Source organism: Callithrix jacchus, chromosome 14 (genome assembly GCF_049354715.1).
Source record: "Callithrix jacchus isolate 240 chromosome 14, calJac240_pri, whole genome shotgun sequence".
Lineage (NCBI taxonomy): Eukaryota > Metazoa > Chordata > Mammalia > Primates > Cebidae > Callithrix > Callithrix jacchus.
This window is the reverse complement of record NC_133515.1, coordinates 97,331,414-97,345,184: the sequence shown is the minus strand read 5'-3', so window position 1 is coordinate 97,345,184 and position 13,771 is coordinate 97,331,414. Positions and strand designations below refer to the sequence as shown.

General features: G+C 42.6%; 1 protein-coding gene across 1 annotated transcript in view; it reads left to right on the top strand.

Annotated features, from left to right (window-relative positions):
• The window catches only part of MSGN1 (mesogenin 1), a 28,109-nt gene extending 22,998 nt beyond the window's left edge, over window positions 1-5,111 (top strand). Inside the window, exons 4-5 of the transcript XR_013526152.1 lie at window positions 2,805-2,941; window positions 3,553-5,111. The gene's annotated coding sequence lies outside the window, so the exon portion shown is untranslated. The remainder of the gene's footprint in view (window positions 1-2,804; window positions 2,942-3,552) is intronic.
• Window positions 5,112-13,771: the final 8,660 nt, after the last annotated feature.

The window sequence follows — 13,771 nt, the reverse complement described above, 5'->3', positions numbered from 1 at the left end:
AAGCACAGTATCAGGTTGCATTCTGAGAAGATAGCAAAATTTTTCACCGTCAGTATGACAGCTGTTTACCACACTTGCTGACATAAAATAGACTTTGCTAAGTATTTTAATTTGATAAGAAATTATAACTCACTTTTAATTTGTATTTCTAGTGTCTGGTGATAAGCTTTTTAGTATATAGAATGTGTTTTTTTGTGAATTGTATGTATCGATTACTAATATCTATTTGATATTAGTAAGTTTTCACTCATAAGATCTGTTCATGAAGGATGTTTGCCCTTTGTACTTTGTTGTAACATTCATTGAACTGAGCCTCTGTTTTCTAACTGATGAAACTACAGTGACCCTTGTTTGTCTCTTGAGGTAGTTGAGAAATAAATGAGATAACAGACACAAATAAGAGTGATAGGAAGTATTACATGAGGCATGGCCAAGTTATTTTCTGTTACTGCTGCTGTGATCTGAATTGCCTTCCCACACTGCCAAGGAGAATCTGTCTTTGGACAACTTCATGGCCAGGGTGATAAGACCAGGTCCTGGCTCAACACTGGGTGCCAGGTTCTTTGGTTGATAATGAAATGTGACTGTATCATGAAGAAGATACTGGCAGGCACATCCTAATCTAAGGAAAACACAACAGCACCCTTGAGAAAACATGACAGTTCTTGAATCATCAGGCATCACCAGCTGCAAAGCTTATAATGGAGTTTCCCGACTTCCACCCACTCCTGCTGCCTTCTACAAACTCCAGGTGGGGAAGAAAAGGAGGGAAGTATTTAAGTTTCCTGCCTAACAAACAGGACCAAAAATTAAAGCTTTCCAGAGAAAGCACTTTTCTGCTTTGATCCTCCCTTCCCTTCATACCATCTTACTGGCACATAGGATTAGTTGCTCCAGGTTGGAAGTAAAGGACATCAGTCTCATCAGTTAAGATGTGATTTTCAAATTAGTTCAGTGAAGACAATTGTGAATATAGCACCATTCTCACTGGAAATGCATAAGACACACAGATGTGGCAAGTAATTTTTTTATTTTTCTACAAGTATTCACACAACACTAATATTGCGCTTGTTTTAGGAACAACTGTGGGTCAGCAGCGTTTATCCTGTAAAGTGTATTCCTGCGGTTCCGGGCCTGACACTCCTTCCAGCTTCATTGCAGTAACTACCGCAGAGCCATTGGGCTTGCAGTTTGGCAGACATTTAGATAGCTGGAGAGACTCGGGTCCAGAAATACTGTGAACAGAGAAACCCGAAAACTACCACTGCATGACAGATAGAAATGTTAAGATATAATAAATACACTTAAGAGCGAGGTTGAGATTGCAAAGGCCATAAAGGAAATCTGAAGCCATGAAAGAAATAACCAAACCTGAAACAATAAATGATACTCTGACGCAGCAGCTGTTACAATGCTCATGGGGGTTAGAGATGGTGTCAATCCCAGTAGCCAAGGACTTGTATTTTAATACCTGTAGAGTGACAGAAGCATCTCTAGCCGTAAGAGGCTTGGCTTAAACATAGGACACTTGCATGAAGTCCAGATGCTCTAGGTATTATATTCCCACTGAAAGGGTAACTCAGAAACCTTTTGCTTCTACTTAGTAAGAAAAAATAAGTTTCTCCATCTACAATTGAGGTCTTATGGCTAGAAAGTAAGAGGATAGTTACCCTTGAGAATTTATAACACTTAAGCCTGCCCTCACGATTTGGGGTTTTAGGTTTTCTAATCAGTGTAATGTAGAAAAGCAACCAAATTTTCAAGAAAGATGTCCTCCAGTTATGAATAACCTGGGGTATCTTGCAGAAACAAAGCTTCTATGGAAACACATTTTTCAAACCAGGCAACACAAACTATGTGCAAAGCTCTACTCAAGATAAGTTCCAAATACAAAGTAACAAAACACACGAAGAAATCTTTGAGTATAAATCACTCAGTAAATAGGATTAAAATTTCAAATAGAACTGTAAGAATTTACAAAGTCCGTAATCCCAGAAATTGATATAAATAGTATCAAACATAAGTCTAAAGCATTATCAAATAAGAAGAGGCATATATGAAAAAGCCAAATAGTTCTAGAAATTAAAACTCATTATTGAACTTAATAGAAGTAGGAAAGATTAGATATAGTTGAAGGAAATTAGAGAAGTAGCAGCTAAACCTAAGGAAGCTGATCATGGTGTACCTGGTTTCTCCCCAGCTGGCGTCCTCCTACTGATATTCCAGAAGCAAGTTGGAGACAGGAGACTCCTGTCTCCCACATGAGCCTAAAAGGAAACAGTGGAGACAAGATACCTGCAATGCTAAGGCACAGTTCTTTATGAGAATCTCAACTTCTAACACACTAGGCAGTGACTTGAAATAAGTGGACACTAGTCTAAATTGCCACCAAGTTATCAACTTTGTGGCAAATTCCAAGCCCTTCCCTTTATATCCTTAACTTGTATAATACTGCAAGGAAATACCTACGTTTTTCCTTCTGTGGTGCTGCAAACACCTAATTCCTTTTATAAAGCTGCTTGACAGTCATATTTTAGTGATTAGAATCTCAAACCCTATACTCAGGGTCCATGTAAGGAAGTCTCATGCTACCAATAACCATACTTTCTTGGATAAGTAGTCATGAAAGGTAGGTATTCTGATGCTGGTGCTATGACAGGCCACGTTAGATGGCGTACTAGCATGCTGGAGTCCATTTATATCTCCCCTACATTTATCTTGGTGTTTCTATATGTAGGTTGATATCTATCTTTAAGTTTCAATTAAGTTACCAACCTTGTAATGACCACCTTCTGTACCAACAGGAATCTTGATGGAAACTGTATTGTCATCACTCCTCAATTCATAGTTCCTAGAAACAATGTCAGCTGTGGAAAGTTTGTGAAGATTCACTCCCATCTCTTCAGAGAGGTCCTTGAAGTGGCCAGCCCTAGCAAGATAGGTAAGGGAGACCTGTGGGGATCGCTCCCATGCGAGGCCCCTTGGAAATGGGCCTCACCATATGGTGAGCTTGAGCCCAGACACAGATCCCCTGTTGGGGGAGTCGAGCTGAGGGAAAGCAGGAACTGAGAGAGGAACTATATGTTATTAATTAACAGATATTACTTTATGGATATGAGGACTTGGGGGGCACTGTGTCTACTTTCGGGTTCTTATGGTTTATTGCTTGATTGTGTTCATTTTGGATCCTTGTTACCGTCATTGTAAAATATTAACTTAAGTATTTACACTTGGTAACTTACTAACTGTAACTTACTGGGTGTAACTGTAACTTACTTACCATAGCTTACAGGGCGTAACCATAATTTACTTACTGTAACTTACTGGGTGTAACTGACTTACTGGGATTAATTTACTTACTGGGCATAATTTAGTGGGCGTAACTTGCTTACTGTAACTTAAGTATGTTGATTTGGCGTAAACAACTTTGACTTCAGAAAAGTATATAATGAAACATATTGCAAAAATAAAATTGCTGCTGATAGCCTAAGCCAGCCCTCCAGACCTCGCTCTTTTCTATCTCCTTTTTTTCCGGTGCATGCTCTGTTCCAGGTTTGGGATCCTCGCTGGACGAGATTCCTGGGCTCGCGTTCAGTTCACAACAGCTGGCGGCTGATGTTCTTGAGGATGGTCCAAGTAATGGTGTTTTTGGAGTAATCCAGGCCATCTTAAAGAGAATTGTATCCTTTTTTTTTGTACACAAACATTAGACTTAAGTTAATAGAATTGGTTGTTGTAGAAAGAAGAATGGGGCTGAGGATGGTGGCTCAAGCCTGTAATCCCAGAACTCAGGGGAGGCCGAAGTGGGAGGATTGCTTGAGCCCAGGAGTTTGAGATCAGCCTGGGCAACTAAGTGAGACCTTGTTTCTACAAAAACTTATTAAAAAAAATTAGCCGGATATGGTGGTACAGGCCTGTGGTCTCAGCTACATGGGAAGTTGAGGCAGGAGGATCACTTGAGCCCAGGAGGTTGAGGTTGTAGTGAATAATTGCGTCAATGCACTCCAGCTTAGGTAGCAGAGTAAAACCTGGTCTCAAAGAAGAAGAAGAAAAAGAATGTGTCAAGCAATGGGGTGTGGACATCAGGAAGGAAGATTATTTGAGAGATACTAAAACAACCAGAAAAATGAGGTTCTAACTCATATATGTGGTCATGACAATGAGAAAGCTACAATGTGAGGTGTTTCCCACAATATGTGGGAACATTGACCAGACCTTGAGGAAAACTTAGGAAAGGAATGGACTACCAAAAATAGAGTTGGTAAATTACTTTGTATTTTATCGTGTTAGGACAGAAAGAAAGGGGTGAAAACTGTGACAGAGAGGAGTAAGTGCAGCACAGGCAAGGTCACAGATCAGCATGGAAGACACATGGAGGGGAACCATGGGAGGAACGCTGGAGAGGGGAGCCCTAGATTGTGAAAGGCCTCCCAGTTAGATTTTTCACCCTATTCACTTGGGTGTCTGGGTGGGCATCTGTTCTGTACTTCCGTCATCTCCTCTGAATTGCTCCTTCTCTGCTGTACTTGCTGGGGATATAACATGACTACAGACCCTGCTATGGGAGTTTGAAGGGTAGACTTGGATATAATGATTGTTTCAAGGATGGTTAAATGATAGAGGCTGGGCTAGAAAGGCATCCATAGGGGACTAAGGCATTTCCTCCAAAATCTTTAGCAATGAAGATGGACTCAAACTGTTCAGGGTTTATCTTTGCCACAACAGAGAGGAATCTTTCTGGTAATAAAGCTGAAGGAAAAACCGATCTAACCATGCCTTGTGTCAACTCTAACCTTAGAATTTTCAACTTTTTAGATGAGCTTTTGTTTACCTGATTAGAACTGGGGATCTGTTGATTCCAACAAAGAGCTCTTATGCAGGAATAGTTCCTACCTTGTACAACAAGTTAAAAGGCCAGATATTCTCAAGTAAGTGCTACCAAAAAATCAACTCCATGTCTCTTACCCACAGGGCAAGTCATAGCTGTGTCCACTGTCAGAATCATCCAGCACTACTTGTAGGAAGTACTTGATCTTACAGCAGAAAAAGTCATACCTTGAATCTGATAGGAATCACAAGTGGTTGGAATCCTGGCAATTTGTTTTAAAGCTATACCGGTGAGTATCGCTTAACTACTGTAGAAATAGACTTTAAAACAAATTGCCAGGATTCTAACTGCTTGTGACTCCCGTCAGATTCAAGGTTACTACTTTTCTACTGAAAGATCAAGTACTTTCTACAAGTAGTGCTGGATGGTAAGTAGTCAAAAAAAACTCAATTTTCATTTTCTATGCAAAATTTATATCTTAGAATTTTATGGAAAAGAAAAGTTTCATTTCTCATTTGCAAACAGCACCTCTTCCTATAATTTAAAAAGCATCTTGAATAAATAAGATTTTCATGACTATTAGAGACGTAAAAGTTTAAACAGACTTCTACTTAGGTTTCTTCTACTTAAATTTCTTATAGTGATGTCATAATATTTATATATACACACATTTTCTACATTTAGTCAATACATATATGCTTTTAAAGGTCATTAGGTCAAGAAGGATGAATTTTAAGACAAATTCAAACTGCTTTCCAATGAGCATAACTCATTGTCTTTGTTAATTTTGTGAAATAAAAACCCAAAAGTTTTCCTTTGTAATTCTTACACTGCTGTTTATTGGAAGAAAAAACTCCTAGACTTATAAACTCATCCACCTGTAATTGTTGGTCTGCTGGGGCTGTGAAGCCAGCTTGCACCAGGATCCTCCTGTCAGTCACATTGATTCTGTAGCCAGCCCTGTGGGCATCCTGCACCAGCATCAAATGCCACATGACTGGTGTATGAAAGACCATCTGCCAGATGGAAGCCACCCCTGAAGTCACCCAGGCCAAAAATCATAGATGTGAGGACACTTGAAACTTCATAGTGAGAACCCCCAAACTCCATCTGACCATGCTTTTTAATGGAACCTCAAGTTCCCATCTTAGTTCAAGGTGAGATTCAGAGGCTCAATAGAAAAATCTGGGATTTCCTATCACACACCTGCCTCAGAGAATGCTGCCACCCAGTCCTCTGGCTCGTCCTGGAGCAGGTCCATAGGGATTCATTTTTAACAGAGACCTTTGGGAAGAAGATTTGCTTAACCCTATAAATTTATGAACACTTTAGGCTCCCTAGTCTTGGTAGATTTTATCTTCTTTTAACTTCAAATCAATATGGTTATGATCTCATTTCTATACACACCCAGTTACCTAGAAGCTATCATCCAATAAGTGACTGAGCTTCCATATCTTCAACATCATAAATCCTACAAAGAAGGCCAACGGTAATTCCAGAGTACCTTGAATTCATTTAAGAGGATAGACTGTGTGAGATAACTAGCAGAGAGCTGGCATGCAGGTGATACCCAGTAAGAGTTAGCTAGTCTTTCCTGACCCAGTGGAAGCATTGGTTAAGCCAATGGGAGTAGAGAAAAGTGACTCAGAGACAGCTACTCTACATAGCCTTTGAGTGCTATATTAACCCAGGTATTGCCTCAAAAGATTTTTAGCTTGTTTTGTGCAGAATTAAGTGAAAACATAAAACTCCAATGCGTTTACTTCAACTTTATAAATTGTGAGCTGACTTCTTGTTCTAGATTTTTTTTTTTTTTACTGGCCAAATATATAATAACAGTAATTCTCTCTTGTAAGAATTGAGGGTAGTAAAGCCACATGTCCATGCCTTTCTCTGGCACCTGCAGAACATTAGGTTTAAGGATAAGAACATGTTCTCTTTGAAAGATACTGCCTTGAATCTAATTCTACCACTTTCTGTATAAGATTTATCTATTTAGCTCCTAAGCTCAGTTCCCTCCTTTGTAAAAAAGGGGAAAACACCTCACAGGGCTATTTGGGAGACCAAGTTCATGCCTGTGATATTCTTACAGTGTGGGGCACGTATTAAAGGCTCAATAGGTGGTAGGTCTTACTGACTTCCTCCATTTGCTGCGACTGAGGATCATACTGGCCATATGAGGATACCAGGGTAGAACTCCAGTGGGAAATGAAGAGCTCAAGGAGACAGGCCCATTGAGAAATGTTACACCTAGAAAAACTGCTCAACACTAGACAAACTTCTAGGTAAATACATACCTGAAGTTCTCCCACTAGCCCAAGTGCCTTGGAGAGAAGTCTGACTGACTTCCACAGCCTTCCCGAGTACTTTGTGTTTGGTCTAACAAGTCATCTACTTGTTGGAAAACTTAAAAGTTCTGTTACTGAAATGGACTAATGTGGGACCAGCTAAAAGGTTAAAATGGACGTTGATATGGCAACGTAACTAGTTTATGGATCTAGGAAGTTAGTTGACTTTTTTGGATGGCAAAAGGAAATGAGTAGAAATAGCAAGAGCCAGAGAAAGCTTGGATCACTTTCCAACATAGAGCGTGTGGTGCCTCCTTTACTGGGGCAGGGTGAGTCTTCCTCATACTCCCATGTAGTTTGTGCCACACAATCTCCTGGAGCACCATGAGGTGCAGGGGCAGCCCACGTTTTTCTGATAAGAAGCAACATCAGCTCTGGCAGGGTCCACGGCAACATCCTACCAGATAATCGGTAGTTGATTTAAAGTATTTTCAGCTTGCTGCACAGTTACGGTAAAGTTGACATCCCCCTGCAGGGAAGAGAATCCTGACCTTATCAGAATGGGATAATTGTTTTTTACATGAGGACCCACAGCTCATGTGGGAAGTTTTAACTGCACCAAATTTGATGAGCTCTGTGTCACGTGATCCCACTGTATACAATGCTTTTCCCTCTCCACACGAGGGGCAGCCTGTGAACTTAAGCTGCTCACTGTCAGCACTTAAGACAGCACCTAATGCAAAACAGGCACAATTTGAACACATGAAACAAAACAGACCTTACCATCTGGCCTTAACCTGCTTATTATATAAGTATCAAATTCCACTCTTTCTAGGGACCCCCTTGTGAAGCCACATTTGGGTGTTTGACAGTAACTTACCTACTAGGCCTTAAAACTGATGGGGCCTTTGGGACTTCTGGAAGGCACCAGCACATCTCAGAAAAAAAGTACAACGAATTAGCTTGGAAATCCTTGCGTAGACGCCACGTGTTAGCATTCATACAATAAAACTAACTTCATTTTTCAAACCAAACCACATAGCTCACTTCTCCATGAACACTATTGTGAAGATGACTCCCCCCAACAAGTTGATTTTCCACGCTGGGGTGCACTTGTAAGTGATACTCATTATTAAGCTGCTGTACAAGAGAATACAACCTCACCCCTCATGAGGCATGGGATTTGACTTGCTGCAGAGAATCCCTTGGTTAGGGGTATTGCTCTGGCCTTAAGAGATGCTTTTTCATCTAGCTCAGCTTTTTTTCTTTTCCTAAGGGCCTGGGGAAGCCAACGGTGAGATGATCAGTAACCCAGAGGAGATTCAAAACTCCAGGCTTATCACTTCTTTTAAGGCAGACTGTGTACTAACTGTTAAAGCAAACTAAATGGCCTACGAAGGACTGCATACTTCTATATGTGAGTCCTTGTGGATGAACTGCAACCTAACTTAATAGGCAGACAAGACTGAAAAACCTAACTTGGGAGTGTGTCTGTGCCTTGGCCACTCCCAGCAGCCATACTTCAACCACTCCCACATAAACTGTTGTGTTCAAACTGTGTCCAAATCAAGCAAGTGCTGGGCTGTAACCCATCCAAGTCGCTTCTATACCTTATTTCTGATTTATGTATGTCACTTCCTTTTTCTGTCTATAAATCTTCTTCCACCACGTGGCTGCACTGGAGTCTCTGAATCTGCTGTGATTCTGGGAACTGCCCAATTCGTGAATCGTTCCTTGTTCAATTAAATTCCTTTAAATTTAATTCAGCTGAAGTTTTTCTTTTAATGAAACTAAACAAGCCCTATTCAGAAGGCATGGGACACTCACCTGTATATAGGTGTAGCAGCTGAGGAGCGATGCCTGGAGCTCCACATTTCCCCAGTGGTCAGAGAGGATGGTGTAGCCACACTGGGCAGCCAGGGTCTCATGTGTCTTTCTTCCTGAGCCAAACTGATCTGAAAGAGCTCTAGACAGCTGCTTGTCAAATGACCTTCTTTCTGTTTAGCCTCCAGGTGCTAATCCATCAGCCCCCACTTTATAGAGGAGAAAAAAGAAAAACTTGCTTAAGTTCACACAGCTGAGAAGAGCCACAACCAGGTTGCAAACCCAGGCACCTGACCCAGAGCCTGCATGCATAACATGTTTTTTGGGGTTGCAGGTTATTTTCCATAAGAGCAGAAATTTTGGTAGTCCATCTCGTTGACCCATGCCCCTAAGCTTCCAGGAAGTGCCTGGCATCCCAAAGGTGCTCAATTGGTGTCTGTTAAAAAATAAGTTACTATAATACCCCCGGGGCTACCCGGGGCACTTGACAACTATTATTTCATCCATTCATCCCACTACCTTCTGGAAAATACATGGCATTGTCCCCAACTTATGGGGAAACTGAGGTTCAGAAAGGCTAAATACCCTTCTGGGGCATACAGCTAGTGTGGAGCAGAGATAATGTTAAGCCGAAGTCCAAAGTTATTTCCATAATCATTTGTGTTTTCTATAAAATGCATGGTGACTTCTTGAAGCCTTAGCCACCCCTAAACAGCTGTTTCTTCATGGTAGTCAACTTTAGATACATATGTGAAATTTACCAATTACGCCATGGCCAGAGGTCTAGGTCCCAGCAAAATAATACTCTTATGATGGCACATAGGGCTGTGTTAATGCTACAAAGACTGGAAGGTACCAAAGATTTATGGGAAATGTGAGGTCCTTTGAAGATCTTTACAAAATATAGAATCCTTGGACGTGGCCCAGACCAAGAAGAGATTATGTGACCATGACCCCCCCATGAGAATGGAGAGAAGTTTAAGACTGTACCTACAAAATCTGTGGTGCTCACCAACTACGTGAAAGTCAAGATACTTGTCTCTGACATGGGCGGAGAGATACTTGTTTCTCCAGGCTCATTTGCATAAGGCTCCCCACACATTCAAAGATCATGAAGTCTGCATCTGTGTGTGCAGAAGCAAAGCGAAGGAGGCAATGAGCCTGTGTGTGTCACTTCTCCTAACTTCTCACTGCCAGGTGGACCAGAAAAACCTTATCACCAACCTGCAGCAGGGACCATGTCTGAAAGCCACAGCTCCTAGAATAATTAATCTGATAAAGAGCAAACTGCACCGTCAAGACTATACAAGGATTCCTTTTTCCTTCCTGCTTTGAGAGGTATAATAAGTTCCCCAAACATTCAGAAAGAGGAGAGAGAGAAAAAGAGAGAGGGAGAGGAAGAGGAGGAAGAGAGAGAGGCAGGTACAGAGAGATAAAGAGACAGGGAGAAAAAGAGGGAGGCAGGTGCAAAGAGATACAGAGACATGGAGTATTCGCCTGACGTCTGTTGTCTAAAATGCCAGAACCCTTGAGGCCCTGTGGTCTGCTCAACTCCAGGCCTGCAGTAAGAGCCACACAGAATTATCTACCTCACAACATGAGGCAGAGCCATGGCACAGCAAGAAACTTCTGTGCCTTTTATCTCTGCAGAGAAGCTCTGCTTTCTGCTTGGCCTATCAGCGTGGAACTGGCCTCAGTAGGAAGTGTGATTATCAGGAGAATCTATTACAGCTGCGTCTCCTCCTTTACCCAGCAGCAAAGCAGGATCTGGGACAGGTGCCCTGCACGGAGGCCCCGGCCATCTGGTGATTACTTCTGAACGCTTCCCTTTCCAGCCCACTAGAATGTTCCACAACATTCGAGTAGAGTCCCCAAGAAGAGTTGCCTGGTGAAGTACAGGCTGCCCACTTCAATCTGAATTTCAGTTAGTACTTGGAGTATTCCAATATTTGGAATATATGCAATATTTGGAACATACACACTAAAAAATACCCATTGTTTATCTGGAATTCAAACTGAACTGACATCTTGTATTTTTATTTGTTCAATTTGGCAACTCTATTGGTTTTGCTAAGCAGAAAAGAAAAACTTAGGATGAGTAAGGATATATGTATATATACATTTATGTATGTATTTCCAATTAAAAAAATTTTTAACCATTTTTTATCAGCTGTGCAAGTTAAATGGTAGCAGGAAAAGGCCTGTAAAATGTTTGGCCAAGACTAAAAATCAGCTAGGGAGTGAGTAAACCGAAATATATTTGTGTACATTAAGGCATCTCTCTCTTACTAGAATGGGAATTTTTCCAAAGCAGGAATATGTCATTTATTTAAAAACTTTTAAAGAGAACCTGCTATTTACAAGGGAATAAATACAACTAGGGTTGTATGAGTGAATCAAACAGTGAATCCCTTGCCTGCTTGGGATCCGCAAATTGGTATCTTACGCACCTGCTGACTCTAGCCCCAAGTCCTGGCATGAGGGGTGTTCAGAAAATTCATGCTGATTGGAAATCGCTCTGTTGATTTATTTATTCTCTGCTGCCAATCCTGATTGGGTACCCTGTGCTCAGAGAAGGCTCGTGGAGCAGCTCGTGGCTGATGGGCATTTACCACAGCCCTGCCAGTGATGAGGGAGCAGCCTGGCTCTGCGATTAATGTGTCACAGAGCCTGGCTTTTCATTTGCTGTCGGTGATGGGCCAAATGCTGGAAGCTTTGCTCTTCCTCTGTTTCGCTTACCAGAGACTCTCTTAAGGCACCACGACGAGCATGCAGAGCTGCCTCTGTCTGTAGTCTGCTGAGCGCTCTCTTCTCTGGGCTGGACTTCTGTGTTGGCCTGGATGGTCTCTGAGGGCTGCACTAGCCTGGGTGCCCAGTGAGTTTTTGTTAAAGAAGTCTTCCTCCTGCAAGGGCTGCCGTCACTGAGCTGCAGCTTTTGCAGAGCCTGGGAGGGTCTGGCTGGAGCAAGGGTCAGTGACTACTGGAGGCATAGAGGGATGTCTTCTCTAGCCTGGGACTCACTGGCAGCACACCATTCTATCTCTTGTTACAGATGCTAAAGCACAATCACAGGGAGAATTTCCAGGATCTAGAACATCCTCCATCAACTGAGGAGCATTTATCGGGGCCCCAGGAGTGACTCCTTAGAGGGCAATGTGAGTGCTCATTTGGAGACAACTGAGGGTGAGCTGGAGCCATTCTGGCTGAGTGTGTAAAATTAATCAAAAATAAGTGGAAACTGTTTCAACTGAAGTCAGCTGATGACACCATTTCCAGGGGTGGGACGGAACTGTAGCTTGCAGGTCTGGTATCTCAGAGATGATAGGCCTTTGGGGTCATAAAAGACTGCGCCTAATTCTCGGTCTTAACACCATTAGCTGTATGACCTTGGGAAAGTCATTTAGTTCTTTTGAACTGAAGTTATTTATCTGTAAAGTGAAGTAGCAAGTTTCTCTCTCTCTCTCTCTCTTTCTCAAGGTCTCACTCTCTCACCAGGCTGGAGTGCAGCCTTGAACTCCCAGGCTTGGGTGATCCTCCCTCCTCAGCCTTCTGGGTAGCTGGAACTACAGGCGTATGCATCACGCCTGACTAATTTTTTTTGTATTTTGTGTACAGACGGGGTCTCACTATGTTACCCAGGCTGGTCTTGAACTCCTGGGCTCAAATAATCCATTTGCTTCGGCCTCCCAAAGTGATGGGATTACAGGTGTGAATCACTGTGCCTGGCCTAACAGATTTCTATGCCACAGGTTCTCATGTAAAAAGCACCTGGCAAATTTGGGGCATACACTGAGAACGGCATGTAAGAAACTCTTGCTCTCCTCCCACCCCCAACTCCTACCTGGAAGAATAAAGATTCCCGAAAAGTTGTGTGTGCATGTGAGAGGGAGAGAGAGACAGAGAAACTACTGAGTGTAAAATAAGTGATTGTTTCTCAGTATTCCAGTAATGACTTCAGTGTTTTGTGCAATATTTACTGTATATTTTAAAAATGCCTGAGTGCAAAATTGAGTTGTCTTGGGCAGTTAAGTGAACAAAGAGGGATATAGACTCACATACTTACTGTGCTCATGAAAAGCCTTTTGGTAGTAAATGTAACAGAATGGTAACAGGATTATTTCTGTGTGCGGGATTATGAGTCATTTTAATATTTGGATGCTGCGATTTTGTGCAGATGCAATAGCATAAGTCGGCCACACAGGGGAGCCTGTTGCCCTCTGATAGCTTTTGGGAGGCGCTCCGGAAGCCACTGGCGCCCAGCTTCTGCGCTCAGGGGATCCTGCTTTAGTCCCAGTCCCTGAAAAGGCAGCCTGCTGAAATAAAACCTGCCCTAAGCCCTCCTTGATAACATTAGCTGGTCCTGTTTGCAGAAGACAAAATGATATTTTCAGGCCTGAAGGAGGTCATGTTTTCTTCCACTTAGCAGTGTGACTTAGTGGCAGGGACCAGGCTCATCTCACCTGCTTTATTGGGTTAGCTGTTGGGTTGAATGGGGCTTTTCCTTTGCTCAGTAGGGATCATGAGGGACATGTGTAAGCCAAAAGGCAGAATGGCTCTGCAGAGGAAAGGTGCCCACCACAAACCTGGGAGTAGGAGGCAGCCAGGAGGTGCAGGAAGGTGAGTGTGGTCCCTGCCTGCACATCTGCCCAGCAGGGGTCTTGCAGACCTGCCCCAGCCAGCCCCAGCCAGCCCCAGCCAACCCCAGCAAGCAAGAGGACTCAGAGGGAAGGCAGAGGGGAGGGAGGCAGTGATGTTGCTCTGCTTCTACTCTTTGGTGTGGCCAGAATGATGACTTTCCCTGGGCCCTGCTGGATCCCTCAGGAGGGCAGGA